This window comes from Macrobrachium nipponense, chromosome 11 (assembly GCF_015104395.2).
Source record: "Macrobrachium nipponense isolate FS-2020 chromosome 11, ASM1510439v2, whole genome shotgun sequence".
In the NCBI taxonomy this organism is placed as follows: Eukaryota; Metazoa; Arthropoda; class Malacostraca; order Decapoda; family Palaemonidae; genus Macrobrachium; species Macrobrachium nipponense.
Window position 1 is genome coordinate 94,178,393 of NC_061087.1, and position 23,043 is coordinate 94,201,435.

Sequence of the window (23,043 nt, forward strand, 5' to 3'; positions counted from 1 at the left end):
GACCACCCCGTGAATAGTTAGAATCCGCGAATGTTTGGAACCCCTATAAAAATGCCTAAAAATGATATTGTAATGATACAATTAAGTTTGTTCATACTTACCTGGCAGATATATATATAGCTGTATTTTTCCGAATCCGACAGAAATTTAAACACTTACACACACGCAGTGGGTCCAGGTCAGGTTAGATACCCATTCCCGCCGCTGGAGGCGGGTATCAGGAATCATTCCCATTTTCTATTCATAATTTTATTTCCACTGTCTCCTGAGGGGAGGTGGGTGGGTGGGACTTGATTATATATATCTGCCAGGTAGTATGAACAAACTTAATTGTATCATTACAATATCATTTTGTTCATGAAACTTACCTGTCAGATATATATATAGCTGAATCCCACCTTTGGTGGTGGGAGTAGACAGAATAGAAGATTTTAGGAAACATATATATGCAGATAATTGATATCTTGATTCCTTACCTGTTAGCATAGCTGACTTCGTGGTTACTGCCGCGTAAGTCTGCTTGTGCTACTAGAGTTGCCAAGCGAGGTAGAGACCTATATAGCTGGTGCACTCCAGATGATCTGTCACAGGGGCGAGACCACGACGTGACTAGACCATATTGACCCCATACCATGAGGGTTAAGAAGTAAAATAAATATATATATAAAAAATATATCACCACCTGACCCACCTAGCCAAAGTTAAGGTGTGTTAACTAAGGCTTAAGAGTTAAGAAGTCACCGTTGTCGGCGACTCAACTACTAAATTAAGAGCTCTTCCTAACCATTTTCTACAGGATAGGATGAGTGGTACTTCTTGCCCCCAAGATTGTGTCTGCAGACACGTATGGCCCTAGCGAGCAGCAGATCTCATATGCCATCTTCACTCTCGCAGGGAGTGTGAATTGAACACAGAGTTGCTTCGCTAAAACATGGTACTCAGGATGTTGCTGAGTGCCATGCTCTGTTGAAATGCTTCCGAGGCCGCGCCCTCACCTCGTGAGCATTCAAATCAAAAGATTTCAAATCTTTGTGCAAACACAAAGAAGGAGCTTTTTTTGAAAGACCTCCTTAACAATAAAGCCAGGGTGTTCTTCGATATGGGCAAGTCTGGTCTTTTCGGAACACTGCAGATTGTCCGTACGACTTCGACTTTCTTGAGTTTTATGTAGATAAAACTTGAGAGACCTGACAGGGCACAGGACTCTCTCTGGCTCCTGCCCACTAACTTGTGCCATCCTTGCTTCCAAGCTCCTGGCCCAAGGACAAAACGGGTTTCCATTCTAGGCCATAACGAAAAGCTTAGAGAGCACACCGCCTTGTGTGCTCTAAAGTCAAAACTTGTGACGATGGCTTAAAATCTCACTAACCCTCTTTGTCGTATCTAGGGTGGTTAGAAAAAATGCCTTCCTGATCACATGCAAGAAGTTAACAGGTAGGAGATGTTCGAATGCTTTGACATCAAGAACTTCAGACTATGTCTAAGTTCCATATTGAAAGCTTCGATCTGACATGCACAGTCCAGTCCGTCTGTACTAACGTCAGGTGACCGACCAGTTGACCAGTCAGACGAATCAAGGACAGCAAGGCTGTACCCTGAAGACCATAAGGCACTATTCTTTCTTCGCTGAAGAATGAGTGTTTGGACTGCCTGGGCGATTCAAGCTAAGCAAACCTTGGGGGGTGTATCAACGCAACCCAACGTCGTTAGCGAATCAACTCCTGAGCCACTCCTGACTCGAGCTTCTGGTGCCAGAGAAAGAGGCGAGGAGCAAAAAGGCGATTCAGTCCCGAAGGACGAATGCCTGACAGTCCAACCTGGTCTCATGTTAAACGATCATCGGAGGTGTATAAACGCAACCGACTTCGTCAACAAGAAACTCAGGGCTACTATATGTCTCCTGATCTCGCACGAGTGTCTGACCCCGAGAAAACAGGTGAGAACAAAAAGTAGATGGTGAGCGAGTTCGAGATTTTCACAGAACTCAAGATCGTTAAGGGCTTTGTTGTTTTGACAGAAGCAAATCTCTGAGCCCAAAGGCCGTCAACAACATATTTGCGTATTCTTTAATAGTTGTGACTGCCAGCTTATCACCCATTCTTCAAACGGAAAGGGGAAGACTGCAATCTTATGCTGTCAACATCTCGATAGTCTGAACGTAGTCAGACTCAGAGCGGAGAGGTTATAGGTACCTTTCGTGTTAAAGGAGACCGACTCTCTCGGAAAAAGGTCCTTGGTAAGGAAACGTGAACCTCTGTTGAATCTATGGGTCGTTGAAAGGCCAACATGGGGCGATTAGCGTCATTGTCGCTCCCTGTGATGATATAAATCATCTTATTACATTTCCTAAGTGATTAAAAAAGGAGAAAAGAGACTACACATCCATCCCCGTTCAATATCATAGGATGGCGTTTTAATGTTACCGCTCCCGGATCGAGAACAAGGGAGCAGAGAAGAAGAAGCCTCTTCGTCTCAACCTGCGAAGAGATGAATGAAAGACGTCCCTAAAGTCTCCACAACTCTCAACATACTTCTAAAGAAAGATTCCACTCGGAAGTCAGTAGTTGCTGCCTTCGATCGAGAAACGATTCGAACGGACTTTTGCAATCCTGTAACGAACCTCTAGAGGATCGTTCCATTCTACGCCTGTTGTTATAATAGGCTCTTTCTCGTAAACCAACCGACCGGGACCGGGGTAGAAGATACTTCCTAAGATGAGAAAGCTGTGGAAGATCAAGAGTTGATATGGACCATGGTTCCAAAAACTCGTTTCGAGGACTGGAGGGACGACTGAATTGCTTCCACTTCTTTCAGATTATGATCCAGGACATCTGAAACCCTCTCCAGTGTCCGGCAACTTCTTTCTATCACCTCAAGAGATACTTAACGCACCGAGAGATGTTCAGAATCATTCCTTAGATCTTTAATAAAATTTCAGTTTCCCGGTAGGGAAAAAAGACTGTAGAGGTTCTGAATTGCAGTCTATTCAGGGAAACAAACTTCTTTAGGAAGGAAATGGTCCCCAGCAAGCTCATCCATTTCCCTCACACAGTATGTTTACTTCCCTAATAAGGCTGTGCTTTGCCTAAGCAAGAGAGCATATAATAGTGCAATGTTGTGGTAGACCTCGTAGTCCTATACCGTGCGGTAACGAGCACCGAAAGGAGTAAGATATCTCTGTAGAACATATTAAGGCCAAACGAATGCAATGTTTATTCATGTAAGAAATCCCCTCAATCTTAGGCTAAAGTCCGTGATTGTAGCAGAGATACAGTTCGTCAGTCCAATCCCAGCATTAGAGAAGAGAGACGTAACTGCCAGCACAGAGATACGGTTAGTCAGTCAATAACCCGCAGGAGAGAGAGACTTAACCTACAGCGCATGACAACGAACGAGTTGGTACTGGGCTCGTTTGGACTGGAGGAGAGGAGTCAGAGGACAGTGACCGCAGCAGCTTACGATCGTCCGTCATCGTCGTCTCTTAACTTTATGCCTGGGTTGCCAGCTACCCTATTCTATGAAGAAAAAAGGTTCGTTATTTTTAGCATAAAGAGACTCTCAAGCTGGTATATTTAAGCGAAACAGAAAACGCTAAATATATAGATGCGTTTGTGTCGTCAGAACACTACCATACAACGGTAAAAGATAAATCGAAACTCCTGGAAGGCTGCAGGGAGTAACGATTAAATGTCCTTAAAATGGACCATAGACCTCTCGGTTGCCATCCGAAGAGGTAACTACAGCAAGCGTATATGACTTGAACCAACCAGAAATAAAATAACGCAAGGCAAAATAAATGAAATTATATCACAATACATTTTGTTCATACTTACCGGCAGACATAATATATAGCTGAATTCGGAAATACAGCTACATACATATCTGACAGGCAAGTTTCATGAACAAAACTTAGGAGAATCGAAGCAGTCAGCTCAAGCTTCTTATGTTATTGGACATAAGCGTTCATTGACGTAGTCTACAAGTCTATTTCTTGTACGAGTCTGCGAATGACGAATGAGAGCTCTTCCGAATCTTGTCAATAAGAGCTTATTCGCTTACGCAATATCAAGTTAATGAGATGTTTGTCAATGAGAACTAACCCATTTACGGGACAAAGAGATATTTTGTCAATGAGGGGATACCCCCCACTTACTTGACAAAACGATAGTATATTGTCAATGGGGGAAAGTCACTGAAAATTGACAAAACGTAATCCAGGAAGTCGAGCATTTTATTTTCCGATTTCCCGTCTCAAACGAGGAAGGGGCAAGAATCCTGTTAAGAGACTGGGCTTACGTCAGGTATTACGACGATGTTCAATTCGGCAGCGTAGTCCCGACTAGGAACTAACAAAAACTATCATCTGAAAAGCCCTTTCAGATGGGCTAAAAAGCTGGCAAAATTATCCTGGGAAGAGGAAGAAACTCTCCAACCAGCTTCCTCTCCCGTATCACAACTAATGCCTGCTAAAGCTTAAATTTATTGCAGTATGGCAAGGCAGTCCTGTCTTGCGCTTTCCTGAAGAGCGTACTTTTGATGAGTGCCTTTGCAAGAATCCTACTGAACGTTGCCGAGAGTCCTGACGTGCAGGACATCGAGCTTTATAACCCGTAACTGCCTTATCGCAAAGTCTTGACTGCGGTAGTGGCACTTAAATTTCTTGGCAGAATGGCAAAGCTTGCGGTAGAGCAAAACGAGAACTTCCCTTGAGCTTTCCTTAACTCCATCCACCTATGCGAAAAAGCAATATTAATTGACAGAGACCTCTTGAATTCACGAAACCCGATGTCTTGCTGGGTTTCGAAGAAGTTGTCCTGTTTCACTTTAAGCTTACTCGGAAGCACTGCCTACTTCACATTCTTTGCAGAGAGGTAGAAGGTATCATCGAAGGTAGAGGTAAAAATTCTTTAAGCCCAAATCTGAACAAGAGCTTGAAGAGTTCACAGAAACGTTCAGCCAGGCGACCACACCTGGCGTGCGCTGGTGCCCACGCTCGGCGTCCGTCAGCGCTCGGTTCTGGAGCGCGCTCGGCGTCCATGGAGCGCGCTCGCGTCCATGGCGCGCACGTCGCTCCACTGGCGCGCGCTTGGCGTGCACCCGCGCGCGCCCCTGGCTGGGCGTCCGCTCTCAAAAGCTTACTGCTACTATGACTTCTTTTACGTATTTCTCGGTGGAAAGACGGACACGAGTTCAGGCGACGTTCGCCTTCTTACTTCTCACGTGAAACGCATACACGAGAGAGACAGAGAGAGGACGTGAAGCGTCCTCTTCTATAAAGCTTCTATTTAGAGGGCGCCAGTCCATCCGAAAGCTCCAACCCCTGCGCGGGGAGGACCGCTTCGGAGGACGAGAAGCAATCCTTCAGGATTTCGTGCACGTGCACGCACTTAGGCAGTCTGGGGATTTTTTCATCAGAAAACTGCCGAAGGCACGCCAGATCGGTGGGGGTTCCTCGTAACCCTCCTTCGGCTTTCGACATGCTCTCTCACTGGTTTCTGGGAGTCAAGCAGAGGTCCCGGCCTAGAGGCGAAACGAGGCCGATCTGACGCACCCTCCACTACACAAGGGGTGGGTATCACTGCACTTCTGCACTTCACTTTTACTCTCTAAAGCAAGCACTTTCGATTCTAAGTTACGAATCGAAGGAGTATCAGAGAAAGGGCAATTTCTCTACAGACACTGCTTAGGGCCCGAAGGCAACACTGCAGGGTTAGGAGTAACAATTACAGAAGTAGCACTTCACAGCAATGAAGGAGAGCGAGCACCTCTCGTAGACATATACATAGCCCGTAGGCCATACTACAGGGTTATGCAAAATAAAGTTCTACAGGAAGGTTAGCAGGTTCACTACCCTGACTTTTGTTACTGATTAATTGCGTACATACGAATCATACGTCTTCCTTACGGAATTAGACATGTTTACTGATTAATTGCGTACATACGAATCATACGTCGTTCCTTACGGAAAAGAACAAAGTCTCACACTCCTTACATGACAAATCTCAACAAAGAAGCAAGACCCATACCCCTCGTACATACCAAGTGCGAATCTACCGAAGCTTACGGTAGCCCACACCCTATCTTTGCAGACAACCCGTCTGAAACTAGCCTAAAACTAGATTCAGATATTTTATGCAAAAATGAATCAAATTCAAATCAATTTAAGATAGCGTATGCCTAGCCACAAATCCAAGTGAATAAATCAAAAGACAATTAGGATACTTAGCGGCAATGAAGTTTCCAAAATCCTAAGACGGAGGTACTGAAAACAGGTGTTTTTCAGCACCGGCGACAGAAAAATTATGAATAGAAAATGGGAATGATTCTGATACCCGCCTCCCAGCGGCGGGAATGGGTACTAACCACCTGACTCCCACTGCTGTGTCGTAAGTGTTTAAATTTCTGTCGGATTCGGAAAAATACAGCTATATATATATCTGACAGGTAAGTTTCATGAACAAAACAGCCTATTTTGTTTAGTTAAAACTCAAGAAAAACCACTAAAAATTTTCCTACATGGTAATAATAGTTTTATCACAAAAAGTGCATTTTATGATGAAATTCATCAAAAATAACCAGATGGAATTTTGTGGATATTTATCATAGAAAAATACCACGATGCGCGAATTTTTTCCGCGAATAATGCAGGGAAATGTTCCCGAGAGAAATCCGCGAATGTGTGAGTCCGCGAATCTGGAGAACGCGAATGCAGGGGGTCCACTGTATATATAGCTGAATCCCACCTTTGGAGGTGGGAGAGACAGAAAAGGATTTTAGGAAACATATACATGTAGATGATTGACATCTTGGTTCCTTACCTGTTAGCATAGCTGACTTCGTGATTGACTGTCACCCAAGCCTGCATCTGCTTCACTAGTTACCACAAGGTAGAGACCTGTGTAGTTGGTGCGCTCTAGATGATCTGTCAACGGGGACGTGACCACAATGTGACTAGACCATGACCATACTTCTGAGGGCAACGAGGCAAAACCACCACCTAAGTTAGCCTAACAAAATACTTCCACATAAAAAGGCTAATAGAAGGGAAGTCCGCATTCGGCGGCCGACCCTACAACCATAAACCAAACGAAGACTAAAAACTCACCTACCCTTTTCTATGGGAAAGGATGAGTGCTACCTCCTGCCCCAAAATAGTGTCTGCGGGGACGTATGGCCCAAGAGAGTAACAGTTTTCGTATGTCGTTTTCACCTCCCCGTAGGTATGCGAGGTGAACACCGTGGGGTTACGCCTCAAAAAGTGGCATTCAAAATGTCTTTGAGGGCATATTTTTTTTCTGGAAGGCAATCGAGGTCGAAATAGCCCTCACTTCGTGAGCGTTAACTCTCAACATTCCAAAGTCACTATCCTTGCAAGATGAGTGAGCCTCTTTATGGTGTTCCTTAAAAAGATGCCAGTGCATTCTTGGACATGGGCATATCTGGGTCTCTTGACCGAACAACACCATAAGTTCTCCGCAGAACCTCTACAATTCCTTGTTCACCAAAGGTATTCTCTTAGAGCCCTGACACGATACAGGACCTTTTCTGGCTCTTGACCAATGATCTCTGCCATAAACCCTTGACTCAAACGCCTTAGGCCAAGGGTTGGAGGGGTTTTCTTTCTTAGCCAGAAACGTCATTCCCAAAGAGCAGACCGCATTATGCCCTTTGAAGCCGACGTGCTTACTAATAGCTTGTATCTCGCTAACTCTCTTCGCCGTCGCCAGAGCAGTTAGGAATACAGTCTTCTTCGTCAAGTCTCGCAAAGACGCAGTGTGAAGAGGTTCAAAGCGACTTGACATTAAAACTTCAGACCACGTCTAAGTTCCAAGAAGGCAACTTAGGTGGTCTCTAAAGATCCTCAATAGATCATGGAGATCTTTGTTATTAGCTAGGTCTAGACCTCTATGGCAAAAAACCACAGATAAAACACTTCTGTAGCCTTAATGGTCGACACTGCAAGCTTCAAATCTCGTCTGAGATAAAGTAGGAAGTCGGCGTCTGGCTTACAGAGGTCGTGGTAGAGGAAACTCCTTTCTTCTTACACCAGCTCCTAAAAGCTGCCCACTTCGATTGGTACACGCGATTGATGATGGTCTCCTCGCGGTGGCGATAGCTTTAGCCACAGGTTTTCGAAAAACCTCTCCCTCTGCCAGCTTCTGGATAGTCTGAACGCAGTCAGACTCAGAGCGGAGAGGTTTTTGTGGTACCTCTCGAAGTGGGGCTGTTTCAGTAGATCTCTCCTTAAAGGAAGAGATCTCGGAAATCTACCAGGAAGGACATCACTCTGTGAACCAGTCCGCTGCGGGCCAAAAGGGGGAAATTAACGTCAACCTCGTCCCTTCCGAAGCTGCGAACTTTTCTCATCACTTCTCCCATAATCTGAAGGGGGGGAAAGGGGGGAAATGCGTAGAGATTCTAGGCCCGTCCAATCCCATAATAGGGCGTTCTACTGCTACTGCTCCCGGATCGAGAACCGGGGAGCAGTAAAGAGGAAGTCTCGCCGTTCTTGATGTCGCGAAAATGTCCACCAAAGGACATCCCCAAAGACCCCCACAGCTCCTTGCATACGTCCTGATGGGGGGGGTCCCACGTGTCGGCAGCATTGTCCTTGTCGACTGAGGAGATCCGCACAGACGTTCTCTACTCCGGCAATGAACCTTGTTAAGATCGTGACTTCTCTCACCTTCCCCCAAAGAAGAATCTCTTTCGCTAGAGCGAACAGGGAGCGACAGTGCCTTCCTCCTTGCTTCTTCAAGTATGCCAGGGCTGTGGTGTTGTCCGAGTTGACTTGGACTACGCGACGGGAGACTTTTGTCTTGAAAGAACAGGAGCGCTAACTGAACCTCTGACAGTTCTTTGAAGTTGATATGCCAGGCTACCTGTTCCCTCTCTCCAGGTGCCTGACACTTCCTCCCCCCCCCTGTCCCCCCTATGTTGCTTCCCCACCCCGTGGATGACGCGTCGGAGAACAACACTAGGTTGGGGTTCCGAAGCTTGAGGGGACATGCCCTCTGACAGCTTCAACGGATCGAGCCACCATCTTAGATGGCTCTTTACCTCTTCTGAGACGGTCAAAATCATGTCGAGGTTGTCCTTGTCTGTCCAGCTGTCCGACAGGAAGAACTGAAGAGGTCGGAGGTGTAGCCTCCCCAGGGAAACAAACTTCTCCAGCGAGGAAATGGTCCCCAGCAGACTCATCCATTCCCTCACCAAGCATGAATCCTTCCCTAAAAAAGGCTGACACTTTTTCTATGCCTTGTTGCTGACGTTCCTGGGACGGAAAAGCCCGAAAAGCCACTGAATCCATCTGAATCCCCAGATACACGATGGACTGTGTTGGGGTCAGATGTGACTTTTCGAAGTTTCACCAGAAGTCCCAGGGACGCAGCTAAAGACAGAGTCGTTTGCAGGTCCTTCAGGCACCGGTCTGCGAAGAGGCTCGTATTAGCCAGTCGTCCGAGATATGCGAGATCCTGGTGTTGGAAAGATGGAGCCACCTCGCCACATTCTTCATTTAGATGGTGAACACAAATGGGGCCGTACTCAGTCCGAAACAAAGAGCCCTGAACTGAAATACCTTTCCTTTCAGGACGAACCGAAGGTACTTCATTGATTGGGGATGTATCGGGACGTGAAAGTAGGCGTCCTGAAGGTCGAGTGATACCATCCAATCTCCAGGTCTTAAGGCCCCCAGAACTGACTGAGGTGTCTCCATCTTGAACCTCTGCTTCTCTATAAAGAGGTTCAGACGACTTACGTCCAAGACCGGCCGCCACCCTCCCGACTGTTTCGGAACTAGAAACAATCTGTTAAAATCCTGGCGTTGCCAGGTCTAAGACCTGTTCCACTGCTCGCTTCTCCAGCATCTGCTCGAGCAGGTCGAAAAGTATCTTCTGCTTTTCTCGAGGATACGACGGGGACAAGTCCCTGGGAGTGGAAGTCAGCGGGGGCGACTTTACGAAAGGGATTTTGTACCCCTTCTCTATGATGTTAAGAGACCAGGAGTCCGCCTCTCTCTCTCTCCAGGCTTCTACAAACAACTGCAGCCTGGCTCCTACTGGCGACTGAAGGACGGATCTCTCACTTCTTGCCCCTAGACTTAGCCGGGGCTCTACCTCTAGGAAGACTTCTTCCATCGGGTGAAGATCTAGCTGAAGTTCCTCCACGAAAGGGCTTCTGCTTTCTAATAGATTGGCCTCCTGAAGACGTGGAAGGGCCAGTAGGACGTCGCGACGACTGAGCCAAAAGGTCTTGAGTGGCTTTTTCTTGAAGGCTTACTGCCAGATCCTTCACCATAGCCTGGGGGAAGAGATGGCTCGAAAAAGGCGCATACAAAAGCTCTGCCCTCTGTGAGGGAGAGACAGATTTAGCTGCAAAATTTGCAAATAAAGCGATCTCTTTCTTCAAAACTCCTGCTGAAAAATGAGAGGCTACTCCTCCGAGCCATCCCTGGACTGCCTTGTCCATGCATGACAATACACTGGACAGCTCCCGGAGGCTAATCGAATCTGGCTTACGAGACTGGTTTGTCTAACCCTCCCAGACAGGCCAGTCTAAGAAGTTGAAGACTTTTAAGGACCTGAAAAGGCCCTTCAAAGATAACCAGTTCTGAAAAGTCGTCCACAAAACTTTAGCTGAAGCTAAGAGAGATCTCCTAGAGGCATCCACAACACTGGCAAAATCTCCTTGCGCCGAAGTAGGAACCTTCAGTCCCAACTCTTCACCAGTTTCGTACCACATCCCTGCCTTACCGCTAAGTCTAGACGGAGGCAGGGCGAAAGTGGTCCTTCCTTGTGCTTTCCTAGATTCCATCCAGGTGTTAACCTTATGGAAAGCCCTCTTGGTAGATAGCGAAGTCTTCATTTTAACAAAACCAGGCGTCTTGCTTGCTTTCGACGAAGAAAACTGCGAGGGAGGAGAAGGCGGAGCAGAAGGAAGGAGGGTATCCTCGAACGAATCACGGAGAAGCCGAGCCAAGACTTGGTAGTCCGAAGAAGCAGACGTCGAAGGTTGTTCTCCGTCAACATCTTCAAAAGAACAGCTTAATTCCCCTTCTTCCTTACCAGAGTGAAACCCCGAAGGAAGAGGCAAAAGTCCTTTCGCTCCGAGTCTCATATCCGAACGATGTCGAGAAGTGGGGAACAGACCCGAAACAGAATCCTTCATAGTCACAGGGTCAGAAACCAAAGCTTGAGGTGAACGTGATGTTGCACGAAGTCGTGAAGCGTCAGCAAGAGACTCGGGAAAAGCGTCCGAGTGAGAGCGAACTTCCACATTCGCATCCAAAGTGATCTTACGAACTCCTCTAGAAGCGGAGCATCCATCGTAGCGTCCAGCGAAGCGTCCAAACAAGCGTCGAGCGAAGCGTCGAGCGAAGCGTCCCTCCGAACGTCCCGCGAAGCGTCCCTACGAACGTCCTGCGAAGATTCAGGTCCTGCATCCTGACGAGCGTCACGTTGAGCGTCGACACGAGCAGGTCGACGAGGAGCAGAAAAGGAAGACGCTCTTTCCTTACTACGAGGATCAACACGTACAGAAGTCCGTCCAACAGGTACAACATCGTTGTCCGCAAAAGCGTCGAGATCGGAATGCCGATCGTCCTCTCGCCGAGAAGAGAGGGGAGAGTGATGAGACCTCTCTCTCTCCAAGGGAGCAAGAGTCAAATGACGTCTACCGCCACCTCTAGACGAACACTGGGGAGAAGAACGAAGTCTAGAGGGCGAAACACCAGGAGACGGGGAAGAACGAGGAGAAGGCGGAGGAGACTGTCTGGTCCTTTTGATCGGCAGTCTGTCGTCCTTCCTGCGACGAGGAACTGTCTCCTTCTGCTTAAGCAAAGCATCCAGTTGATGTTGCATAGCGAGGATGATCAGTCTGAGAAGTCTCCTTACGAGGAGAAGAGCTGTGGCTGTGAGAAGGCGAGGGGCGAGGGGACCGCCTTTCTTCCTTCTCACAGGAAAGCCCTGGCTCTAGAGGACTGGGGCGCTCGAAGGCGTCATCGTCAGATGACGTCCTAGTCTTCTTCTGGGGCGGAAAAGCTACGCTTTCCGGAGAAGACCGCCAATCAGACAGAGCATGACGTGAAGCGTCTTGATCTTGGAAGGTCCTCTTCAGAGGCCACGAATCCGGACGAGATTCCCACCCCTTGCGCGGGGAGGACGCGTTGGAGGACGAAAAACAATCCTTAAGGAGGCGTGCTCGAGCACGCTCCTTAGCAGCCTGAGAAGCGTCTACAGGAACTGCTGAAGGGACGTCAGATCGGTGGGGGATCCCCGTAACCCTCCTTCGGCCTTCGACATGCCCTCTCCCTGAGTCCTGGGAGTCCGGCAGAGGTCCCAGCCTAGAGGCGCTATAGGGCCGATCTGACGCCCCCTCCACTTCACTAGGGGCACTATCACTGCACTTAGCACTTTGCCTGTTTTCAAGGGCAAGAACTTTGGATTCAAGCGTCTTCAACGAATCCAAATAAGCGAAAGGGCATTACCCTCCGCAGACACCACTTGAGGGCCCGAAGGCAACACTACGGGGCTAGGAGTTACAAAAACTCTACAGGAGGGTTAGAAGGGGATACATTAATACCCGTCTGCTACCCGATTTACTCCTGGAGGAAGACCTCCTGATCCGTCACGCTCTAATTTATTAACGTAGGATTCATACGTCTTCCATTACAAATCAGTTAAACTTTCGCATTCAGTGCAGCGCAAATCATACATACACACTTGTCCCCTACAACCTTTACATACTGTGTGAGGATCAACCAAAGCCTTTGGTTAGCCATCACCTTACATTCATCCTTCATACACACCTTGGCGCTAGCCGACTAGAACCCAGACATGTTATTGTTATTATACAATTAAGTTTGTTCATACTTACCTGGCAGATATATATATAGCTGTATTTTCTGACGTCCGACAGAAATTTCAAAACTCGCGGCACACGCAGTGGGCGGCCAGTGGTAGTACCCATTCCCGCCGCTGGGAGGCGGATATCAGGAACCATTCCCATTTTCTATTCATATTTTTATTAATGCCTCTGTCTCCTGAGGGGAGGAGGGCGGGCACTTTAATTATATATATCTGCCAGGTAAGTATTGAACAAACTTAATTATAATAACAATAACATTTTGTTCATGCCACTTACCTGACAGATATATATATAGCTGAATCACACCTTCGGATGGTGGGAAAAGACAGAATAGATTTTTTGGGAAACTAACATAAGTAGTGATATACATCTTGGTTCCTTACCTGTTTGCAAAGTAGACTATGTGATTACTGTCACGTAGGCTGCTTTTGCTTAATTACAGAGTTGCCAGCCAGGTGGAGACTGTAGTGCTGGTGCGCTCTGGATGATCTGTCCAACGGGTGCGAGACCTCAGCGTGACAAGATCATCGAGGCCATACAAATGAGGGCAACGAAGCAACTGACCACCACCTGACCAACTATACACAAACCCCTTAAACTAGCTAATGGATGGGAGATCTTCACATAAGACTCACCACAACCTAAAAACACAACCACCTAACTTAACCTAACTAAGGAATAGGGAAAGAGCTACTTCCGGACCCCAATACTGTGTCCGCAGAAACGTATGGCCCCAGTGCATTGCAATCGTCATAGATCGTTCTCACATCCCTTAGGTAATGTGAGGCGAAGACGGAGTTGCTCCTCCAAAAGGTACAATCGAGGATGTCCTTGATTGACATTTTGTTCTTTTGGAAGGCAAGAGAGGTACGACGGCTCGTACTTCGTGCGCTTTTACTCGGAAGAGGCTCAAATCAGTCTTCTGGAATAGATGAATGGAGCCTCCCGAATGGTGTCCCTTAGAAAGAAAGCCACTGCATTCTTTGATAAAGGTAACTCTGGCCTCTTCACAGAGCACCAGAGGTTACCTGAGGGACCTCTAACCTCTTTAGTTCTATGCACGTAGAAACTTGAGAGCCCTTACCGGGCAAAGGACTCTCTCTGGTTTCTTGGCCCACCAGACTTGACATACCTTTGATTTCAAAAGTCTTCGGCCAAGGGTTCGAAGGATTTTCATTCTTCGCCAAGAAAGATGGGTTTCAACGAGCAGACAGCATTGTCCCCTTTGAAGCCCATTAACTTGCTAAACGCTTGAATTTCACTAACTCTCTTAGCCGTCGCAAGAGAAGTTAGGAAAAGAGCCTTCCTTGTCAGATTCCGAAGAGACGCTGTCTGAAGCGGTTCGAAGAGTTTTGACATAAGGAATTTCAGGACTACATCCAGATTCCATGAAGGTGGTCTCATTTGCGGAACCTTCGAGGTCTCGAAAGACCTTCAAAAGGTCATGAATATCCTTGTTGTCAGACAGGTCTAGGCCTCTGTGCCTAAAAACCGCTGACAACATGCTTCTATATCCCTTGATTGTAGGGGACCGCTAATTTCTTGCACATTTCTGAGAAATAGCAGAAAATCAGCTATCTGGTTCACAGATGTCGAGAAGAGGAAACTCCTTCCTTCTTTTTGCACCATGCCCTGAAGGAAGCCCACTTCGACTGGTAAACAGCTCTTGTGGAAGCACGTCTCGCATGTGCGATTGCTCTCGCAGCTGCCTTCGAAAACCTCTCGCTCTGGCCAACTTTTCGATAGTCTGAACGCAGTCAGACTCAGAGCGGAGAGGTGTTTGTGAAACCTTTCGAAGTGCGGCTGTTTGAGTAGATCTTCCTCCAGGGCGAATGTCCTTGGAAAGTCTACAAGGAAAGACATGACCTCTGTGAACCATTCTCTTGCTGGCCACATCGAGCGATCAGGGTTAGCCTTGTCCCTTCCGAGGCCGCAAACTTCCTCATGACTTCCCCAGAATCTTGAATGGTGGGAAGGCATAAAGGTCCAGGTCCGTCCAATTCCACAGCAACGCATCCACCGCGATTGCCTCTGGATCCAGGACCGGGGAGCAGTAAAGAGGAAGTCTCTTGTTCCTTGACGTTGCGAACAAGTCGACCAGTGGACGTCCCCACAGCGTCCATAGGTCTCGACAAACGTCCTCGTGCAAGGTCCATTCCGTCGGAAGGACTTGGTCCCGACGACTGAGAAGGTCTGCCCTGACGTTTTTGCACACCTGCAATGAATCTCGTCAGGATCGTGACCTCTTTCCTTTTCGCCCACAGCAGAATCTCTCTCGCTAGGGAGTACAACGTCCTGGAGTGTGTACCTCCCTGGTTTTTTTAAATAAGCGAGTGCTGTGGTATTGTCCGAGTTTATCTGAACAATCTTGTTCTCCAAACTCTTCTCGAAGAACTGCAGGGACAGAAATACTGCTGCCAGTTCTTTTACATTTATATGCCAGGCTACCTGTTCCCCTCTCCAGGAGCCTGACACTTCCTTCCCCCCTAGTGTTGCTCCCCATCCTGTGATGGAAGCGTCTGAAAACAACACTAGGTCTGGGCTCAAAAGACTTAAGGACACACCCTCTTGCAGCTTCTGAAGGGTCCAACCACCATCTTAGGTGGTTGCTTGATCGAAATCGATATCCTCAATACTGCATCGAGATCGTCTTTTGCCTTCCACTCGTCTGCCAAGAAGAATTGTAGAGGCCTGATGTGGGCAGTCTTCCCAAGGAACAAACCTTTCCACGAGGAAATGGTCCCCAGCAGACTCATCCATTCCCTCGCCGAGCAAGTCTCCTTCTTAGAAAGGCTGAGATCTTTTCTAAGCCTAGCTGCTGACGTTCCTGGGACGGAACGCTCGAAAAGCCACTGAATCCATCTGAATCCCCAGATACACGATGGACTGTGTTGGGTCAGATGCGACTTTTCGAGGTTGACCAGAAGTCCCAGGGACTTCGCTACGGCTAAAGTGAACTGCAGTCTTCAGACACTTCTCTCTCGACGACGCCCGATCAGCCAGTCGTCGAGGTATAGGGAAACTCTTATTCCCGAAGAGTGGTAGCCATCTCGCTACGTTTTCTTCATCACTACTGTGAACACCATCGGAGCCGTGGTCAGTCCGAAGCACATCGCTCTGAACTGCCAAAACTTTGTTGTTCAAGACAAATCTTAGATATTTTCTTGAAAGAGGGTGGATCGGGATGTGGAAGTACGCGTCCTGCAAGTCCAAGGATACCATCCAGTCGCCCGGTCTCAAGGCTCCCAGAACAGAATGAGGCGTCTCCATCGTGAATTTTATCTTTTCCACGAAAAGATTGAGCCTGCTTACATCTAGAACTGGACGCCACCCTGACGACTTGCTTTGGCCACTAGGAAGATTCTGTTGTAGAAACCTGGCGACCGCAGGTCCGCGACTTGTTCCACCGCTCTTTTTTGTCGATCATCTGTTTAAGGAGATCGAACAAGACTTTCTTCTTTTCTCCTTGGTAGGATGGAGAAAGGTCTCTGGGAGTCGTAGAAAGAGGAGAAGATCTAAAAAGGGGATCTTGTACCCTGCTCCACGATCTTGAGGGACCAAGAGTCCGTGTCTCTCTCTCATCCACTCGCTCCCGCAAAATACTTCAGTCTGGCTCCGACTGGTGTCTGAAGGACATGCTTTTTCACTTGGAAGGCTTTGGTTTAAAAGAAGCTCTTCCTCGTGAAAACCCTCTCCCTCGAGAGCTGCTCTCGAGGGGGGTGGGAGCCCCACGAAAAAAGGGCTTTACTTTCTTCGGCGGACGAACTGCAGCCGAAGATGTTGAAGGTCCGGCCGACCGTCTTGTAGACTGGGCCAAAAGATCCTGAGTAGCCTTCTCTTGTAGGCTGTTCGTTAGGTCCTTTACCAAAGTCTGGGGGAAGAGATGGTTCGAAAGAGGCGAAAACAACAAGTCCGCTTTCTGAGCTGGCGTCACTGACCGAGCTGTGAAGTTTGCACAGCAAAGCTCTCTTTTTTAACAAAGCTGTCCACGTTGAGATACTAGCTCTTCCGAAACCATCCCTACGGCTTTGTCCATACATGCTAACACGCTGGACAGCTCCCCACAACTAAGAGATTCTGGCTTCTCGCTTGTAAATCCAGAACTCCCAAGCACCAATCAAGGAAGTTGAAGACTTCCAGCGTCCTAAGCAGACCTTTCAGATGATGGTCTGTCTCCGACGCGGTCCAAGTTACCTTGGCAGAGGGTAAAACTGACCTCCTCTGTAAGTCTACCAGGCTGGAGAAATCCCCTTGAGCCGACGAAGGGATACGAACTCCCACTTCGTCCTTGGTCTTATACCAAATGCCTCCTTTACCACTAAGTCTAGTAGGAGGCAAGGCGAAGGTCGTCTTGCCTTGGTCTCTCCTTCTTATCATCCAGTCCTGGAGCTTCTTGAAAGCACGTTTCGTCGATAGAGAAGTCTTCATCTCTACGAACTCCGGGATTTTCCCCGTTTTCGATGAAGAAAACTGTGAAGGAGGAGACTTGGGCGCTGCGGCTGAAATTTTGTCCTCAAAGAAGAACGCAAAAGTCTGACTAGGACTTTGTAATCCGAGGTAGACGGGGCTGTAGCAGGTTCCAATCTTCACCCGACTCAGCCGAACTACCCAGTTCTCCTTCTTCTCTCAACGGAAGAGGAGAACGTCTGTCAGGCGAAGGCGCCCTATTGTCGGTTCTTAGCAAGATCAAAGGACCCCTCTCCTTGCAAGCTGCAGCCTTATCACTGCTGTCTTCTTTCTGACGCTTACTGCTCGCTGATGGAAGAGCGTCCTGAGGCGGACGAGCGTCTTCCGCGGCAGTCCCCACCTGCCCGAGAAGCGTCTTACCTCTCTTCGCTGGCATACGTGGCCTGAGCGCGTAACAAAGTGTCTGGGGGTAAGAATTCTTGTTCAGAATCCCCGAAAGCGTCTTGAAAGGAGGCCTGAACGTCCTGGCGAACTTCCTGCCAAGCGTCCTGTCTAGCGTCCTGGAGAACGGCCTGCCGATCGTCCTGTGTAGCGTCCTGGCGAGCGTCCTGACGAACGTCCTGCCTACGTCTGCCAAGCGTCCTGACCAACCTCCTGCGTCGTCCGACGAACGTCCTGCCTAGCGTCCCTGCCAAGCGTCCTGACGAACGTCCTGCCGACGTCCTGACGAACGTCCTGCCTAGCGTCCCTGCCAAAGCGGCCGAACGAAACGTTCCTTGCCGAGCGCCTGACGAACGTCCTGCCTAGCTCGAGCGTCCCGACAAGCATCTTGCCGAACGTCCTGCCGAGCGTCCTTGTACAAAGCGTCTTCAAAAACGTCCTGTCGTAACGTCCTTCTATAAGACGAACGAGATCGGCGAATCGCTGAAGGAGAAGCTATCGGCGAACGAGACGCAGGGGGCGAAGACAATGGAGACTGCTTAGTCCTCTTTACAGGCAGTCTAAGGTCCTTCCTCCGCTTAGGCTCGACTGCTGCTGGCAAGTCCTCTGAGCCATAAGCGAGGATAGCTGGTCCTGAAGGGCAAAAGAATGTTCTTTCGTTGTTAGAAAGAATGAGACGAGGAAGGCAGGACTGGTCCCTGTGAAAGAAACAGGGGCGAGGGGAACGCCTCCTTCCTTCTCAAAAGTAACAGCTACCTGTTTCTCAGGTGTAACGCGCCTTGCGCGCAACCTAGCGTCCTCATCGGAGGAGATCCTACCTCTCTTCTGAGGCGGAAAGACATCATACGCGTCTTCCGACGAAAGCGGCGAAAGAGGACGTGAAGCGTCCTCCGCAAGAAACGTCCTCTTTAACGGACGAGAGTCTCTCCGAGCGCTCCACCCCTTGCGCGGGGAGGACGCTTCGGAGGACGAAAAGCAATCCTTCAAGACGCGTGCTCGTGCACGGTCCTTGGCAGCCTGGGTCTTTGCTACATGGTCTGCCGAAGGGACGCCAGATCGGTGGGAAGCCCCCGTAACCCTCTTGCGGCTTTCGACATACGTCCTCCCTGGGTCTTGGGAGTCTGATGAGGTCTAGGCCTAGAGGCATTATGGGGCCGATCTGACGCCCCCTCCACAACACTGGGGGCACGATCACACACTTGCACCGAGCCAGTTTCCAAGGCTTTCACTTTGGTCTCCAGAGTGCGAAGGGACTCCAAAATCATAGAGAGAGCATCCGCTCCTCCCGACACAGAATCAGAGCCCGAAGGCAACACAGGTTTAGGGGTTGTAAACACTACAGGTGTTAGTGCAGGAGAAACGTTAGTCTTACCTTTGGAAGAACTCCTTGAGGAAGACCTCCTGATCCTATCGCGCTCCAATTTAAGGCGATAGGACTCATATGCTCTCCATTCATCATCAGTCAAACTCTCACATTCCTTGCACCGATGATCATCAAACAATGAAGCCCCTACAACTCATACATACTGTGTGGGGGTCTACCGATGCTTTCGGTAGCCTCACCTTACAATCAGCACTCACACACACTCTGAAACTCACACCACTTGATCAGACATATCTTATAGAGAAAAGTCAATCCAAAATCAAAAACGGTCCACTATCGCGCATGCCAATTCCACAATCCAATTCAATACCACAAATCAATCAGTATACTTAGAAACGAGTCAAATTCCAAAATCCTGATCAGAGGTCTGTAAACAGATGTTTACCGACCGCGACAGAAAAAATATGAATAGAAAATGGGAATGGTTCCTGATATCCGCCTCCCAGCGGCGGGAATGGGTACTACCACCTGGCCGCCCACTGCGTGTGCCGCGAGTTTTGAAATTTCTTGTCGGACGTCAGAAAATACAGCTATATATATATCTGTCAGGTAAGTGGCATGAACAAATCTTATTTAAGGAAAAAACCAAGCCACCAAAATCAAAACAATCCACAGTCAACGTATGCCTAGCTATCGATCCATATCAAAAAACCAAAAAGTCAAGAGGATACTCAAGCAATAACAATTTTTCCAAAATCCTGAGGCAGAGGTGCTGTACAGTTGTTTACAACACCGGCGACAGAAGAAATCTGATAGAAAATGGGATGGTTCCTGATACCCGCCTCCCAGCGGCGGGAATGGGTACTAACCACCCTACTCCCACTACGTGTGTCGTAAGTTTTTAGAAATTCTGTCGGACTTCAGAGAATACAGCTATATATATATCTGACAGGTAAGTTTCATGAACAAAACACAGGGCTTAATGTATATCATACACTTAATGGATGCAAGCAAATTTTGTACAATCTAATCATATGCCACTTTGTAACAAACCACTGAAATTCCTTTGAACCTGTCACGGATAATGAAACGACCACTGCACAGTAGTTCAATTCAACTCAAAACTCAGGAGGTAATAGCTGTATAAAAAATTAAAAACATCTGAAAAAACTGTTATAGTTGCCACGATAACAATATTTAAGCATGAAACACTAAATGTAAATTTGTAAAAAAAATAAGTTTTTGAAAAGAATGCAAAGCATTTACCATGGACAGCGGTCCCTCTGAACACAGGTAAATGAGTGATGAATATAGACATATTTACAGACCATAAAGTATGCAGAATGTTAACTAAATTTTAAACTTTAAATGGTTTTCAAGACTTGCATTACTTTAGCCACATATGGTATAGTCTATTGTCCAGAGCCTACATGTAACAGTTTTTTTTTTTTTTAACCAAATACAGTCTAAATATTTCTTGATACTAGTACCTTACTAGATACAAAACCTTTTGTTGTAAAGTAAGAGAAATATACCTTACATATCTTGTTAAGTTTGGACATACATAATGCCAAATACTTGAGATAGTTATCCAAAAGGTAACTCAAGCCTTCATTGGAAGGGGAAGGTATTGTACTCTCATCTGTCAAAACCTCTCATTTCTTGACTCACCACAGCCGTTTTTATGAAGAGTGCCACCCGACACGTTCCCCATCTTTGCAGCAGTCAAAGCAGCTGACACAGCAGAAGGAGCAATCCTCCAAAGAGAGAGTAGATAACAGGAGTCCTTCACCACCCTAGCACAGAGAGAGAGAGAGAGAGAGAGAGAGAGAGAGAGAGAGAGAGAGAGAGAGAGAGAGAGAGAGAGAGAGAGCTACTATTCATCAAGAATGGAAGGAAGAGAAAAGAGAGCAGAGATCAAAGGACGAGTGGCTCATGACGGCCAATAAGTATAAAATGTAGGCTATACCCTCACTCACACCCAACCCTCAAACTACCAATTACTAGGTACTTTGATGGTTCAATGGCTGATTCCAGCTTGCACTGAGGAATACTCCTATACATAAAAGGCAATTCTTTGCATTTTCATACAAATAAATATCTGGTGGGTACATTGTTGTTTTAAACTTATTTGGGGTGAAAAACACAGCAAATTGCTAACTACCTATTACTCTACTTATGGTAGCCTACACATAACAATAAAGACCATAATTTTATGTTGTCTGGATATGACCTAGCCTGGAAACATTGTAGTTTGATCAATTTTAGCTGGGCCAAGATCCATGTTATCCCCATAACCTGTGTGTAGGGTGATTCATTCAGTCAACTATAAATTTCACTAAATTTCTCTCTGGTGGGCAGCAGTAGGCTAATAGTAGGTATACAATAGGCCTGTTCACCATTTTCCCTCACTTTTTCCATATCCTACGAATCCCAAGAAAACCCAGCTAAAATCATCAATATTTAGCCTGGTAACTTTTCGGAAGACTCCAGCCAGCCATTTCTGAAGAATCCAGCTACACATTTTGGCACGAAAAACTAGGTATTTTGGTTTTTCATGCAAAAATGGCTAGGAAATGGTAGTCCACTAAAAGAACCTAAAAATACCTAGCAACCTATCGTAACCTCTAGGGGTAACTTAAGTTACTGGTTACAACTATAGTATGCTGTATTAGCTAGGAAGGCGTTGGAGGGCCAGTATTGTCTTGCCTTGTCATACCTAGGCTAGGTACTAATTTGATAAATTTTTCTCTGTTATTAAGCATTTGCACAGGTTAAGTAGCCTACTGAGAAGAAAATATTTGTATTTATGGCTTTTACCTGAGAAAAGTCGTATCATTTCACCTACCTACCTACCTATAGGTTAGTATAGGTAACTAATGTGGGAGGTGGCTGGAGTCTTCCAAATGAAATAACATTTTACCTAAAACTGATACCTAGCCTAGTTTGTTTGTAAGAAAACTATACTCTGTTTTTTTTCATCTGTCCATCCGCCTGTGGTGTTTTTGTATGGTAACACTGCGTCCCGGGCTTTAGATAGTTACGCTATGTGTAAGTCTTAGGTAAATAAAAGGATCGCGGATATGTAGTAGCTCCCTACTTTGTTTGTTGTTGTTTTGGTATCGCGACACCCAAATCCATCCGCCACGGTAAGTAGCCTTACTGTAACCCCTGTGGTTAGCGCGCGCAGCGCAACATTACCTCTTGCCAGAACATGCCGTGCCTGCCAAGAATCTTTAAATATGCGGATAAGGCGCGAAGCGCCGTTCCGCCACGGCCTTACTGACAGCACACATAAATTGATCGTCGCGGATATGTAGTAGCTCCCTACTTTGTTTGTTGTTGTTTTGGTATCGCCACCATATTGGTTTTGGTGTTCTTCCGCCGATTTCGGTCGGCGGTCGAGTGGGCCCGCTAATCTGTAAGTGCTCCTAAAGGATATCTGGGTGTATATTTGCAACTGAAAAGTGTTTTATTAATTTACTGTATGCGAATTACACCGTTAATATTCGAAATAGGATAGTATTATTATAATCGTTGAATGTAAGCTGAATGTCACTATCTTAAGCCCGGGACGCAGTGTTACCATACAAAAACACCACAGGCGGATGGACAGATGAAAAAAAGTTTATTTTTTATAGGTAGGTAAAAATGGCGATCTGCCAGAGGTATCAACCATAGGCCTAATGAAGCTTGTAAGAGTAAATCTGGCAGGGATATTGAATAGTAAACTACAGCATCTAGCCTAGGTAGGTAGTAGTACTATATTCTGTTGGGTCTAGCAGCCTACCTAGGTATAGCTTGGTATGTCTTAGATTAATAGAATTATGGGGGGGGGGGGGGGGGGGGGGGGGGGGGCAGGTTCAGCATCTGTAGCCCAGAAATCTCTAGGCCCACTGAAAAAATTACGAAATACTATAGTACTAGGACATCCTTAAGAACTAATTTTGGAGTAGCTAGCATACCTAATTCTCAGCCTACCATAGGCCTAGACCTGGTATTAT

At 47.1% G+C, this 23,043-nt stretch overlaps 1 protein-coding gene across 1 annotated transcript in view; it reads right to left on the reverse strand.

Annotated features, from left to right (window-relative positions):
• Positions 1 to 23,043, reverse strand: part of LOC135207447 (uncharacterized) — a 217,462-nt gene that overhangs the window by 188,477 nt on the left and 5,942 nt on the right. The gene's annotated exons all lie outside the window — the stretch shown is intronic.